General features: G+C 38.0%; 1 pseudogene; it reads left to right on the top strand.

Moving 5' to 3' along the window:
- The first annotated feature begins 414 nt into the window (after positions 1-414).
- LOC148586866 (protein DETOXIFICATION 30 pseudogene) lies at positions 415-900 on the top strand (annotated as a pseudogene).
- Positions 901-1,749: the final 849 nt, after the last annotated feature.

The raw sequence follows: 1,749 nt of genomic DNA, 5'->3' as shown, positions 1-1,749 counted from the left end.
TTTGAGGGTAGTTAGTAGAAACTGGTGTCCTATAACTAGGAGAGACATTAAAATTATTAAAATGAAAATTTATGCTTCCCCCTCACTTTTTAGCATGCAGATTTCCCACATAAAACATTAACCATTTTTTAAAATTTTAAATAAAATAAAATTAAAAAAAAAACGACTAACTAACAAAAAATAAAATAAAACTAAAATTAAAAAACTCACAAAAATGACCAAAAATAACTTTTTGGCAAAGATCTACGGAACTATTGCCTTTGCTGTGACTGTGATGGATCGCACTAACAGGGGCATGTGGAAGGTGCTATGGCAGAACTGTAAAACAAGCCAAAAAAAACAATTGAATTAGTACACACACACACACACACACACACACACACATACACATATATATATATATATATATATGGAATGGTGATTAATGATCAGCTTGGAATGTGGAGCACGCTGGAGACGCTGTGCAGGCAAGCGGTTGGAGTGGGGCAGCTTGACATGCTGGGAATCTACATGCAACGGTCATGGGTGATTTTGTTGATGACGGCTTTGATTCTTAGCCAGTTATACGTGTTTGCAGAGCCACTGTTGAAACTGATCTGGCAGGCGAAAGCCATATCGGAAGCTGAGGGAGTGTTCGCCATTTTGATGATTCCGCAGCTCTTCGCTTACGCAGTGAACTTCCCGATCGCGAAGTTCCTGCAGTCGCAGAGCAAGATCATGGTGATGGCTGTTATTGCGGCCGTGGCTCTTGTTCCGCACACTTTCTTCAGCTGGTTGTTGAAGCTGAAGCTAGGGTGGGTTCTGGTGGGTGCGGCGGTGGTGCTCAACACCTCCTGGTGGTTCATAGTCCTGGTTCAGCTTATTTATATCTTTAGTGGCACTTGTGATCGTGCTTGGTAGGGATTTCAACATAAATCCTTACCATTAAGCAAAACGGCGCCGTTTTGCTTAGGGTTAGGGAACCCTTATTTGAAGCAAAACGGCCCCATTTTGCTTCTTTTTTTTTTGAAAAAAAAAAAAGAAAAAAAATCATACAAGGGCATTGTAGTAACTTACTGGTAACCAAATAACGTCGTTTTGCAGTTTCTGTCCAAACTGACGGTTTTGAATAACGGAGTGGCCAAAATGCAATAGTTTGGTAGTTTGGGGGCTACTTTATCACTTTTGGAACATTAAGGGGCTAAATCAAAAACGGCTGGTAGTTTGGGGGGCTTTTTTATATTTTTCCCTTGTTTATTTTTCTTCTCTTCCCCTTTTATTTTGTTATGTAGTTAATAATTTAATTATGGCTAGTTTGAAGCCCTAATCATGTCTCTTTAGGGTTGCAATATTGGTGCCTTTGCCAAAATTATCTTTTGGGTGTTTAATTTGATTACTTCCTATTTACTTGAATTCTTCATATGAATGTGTTTGATCATATGTATGTGGTTGAATTTATGTTATTTAAGTCAATTTGGATGACCGAGTTTTGGGTTTAATAAAGTGACAAAAGAACCCCATCATAAGTTTTTAGGCTAATCAACATGGGGAACCAGGAGTAGATATCATGCCACCTTGTGTGGTTGTGAATTTTCATAGATTTATGCTTCGTTAAAGAACAACTTAGTAGATATCATGCTAAATTCTTTGGGGAAGAAAAGAACTAGAGTAGATATTATGCATAGTTCGTTGTTTAGGGAAATCAATAGCTTAAGGAGTAGATATCATGCCCTTAGGTTGATAAACATTAGATATCTAGAGATAATTGGA

Source organism: Corylus avellana, chromosome 3, assembly GCF_965113065.1.
Source record: "Corylus avellana chromosome 3, dhCorAvel1.hap1.2, whole genome shotgun sequence".
Taxonomy (NCBI): domain Eukaryota; kingdom Viridiplantae; phylum Streptophyta; class Magnoliopsida; order Fagales; family Betulaceae; genus Corylus; species Corylus avellana.
The sequence above is the reverse complement of the archived record's forward strand: the minus strand, read 5'-3'. Positions and strand labels throughout refer to the sequence as shown.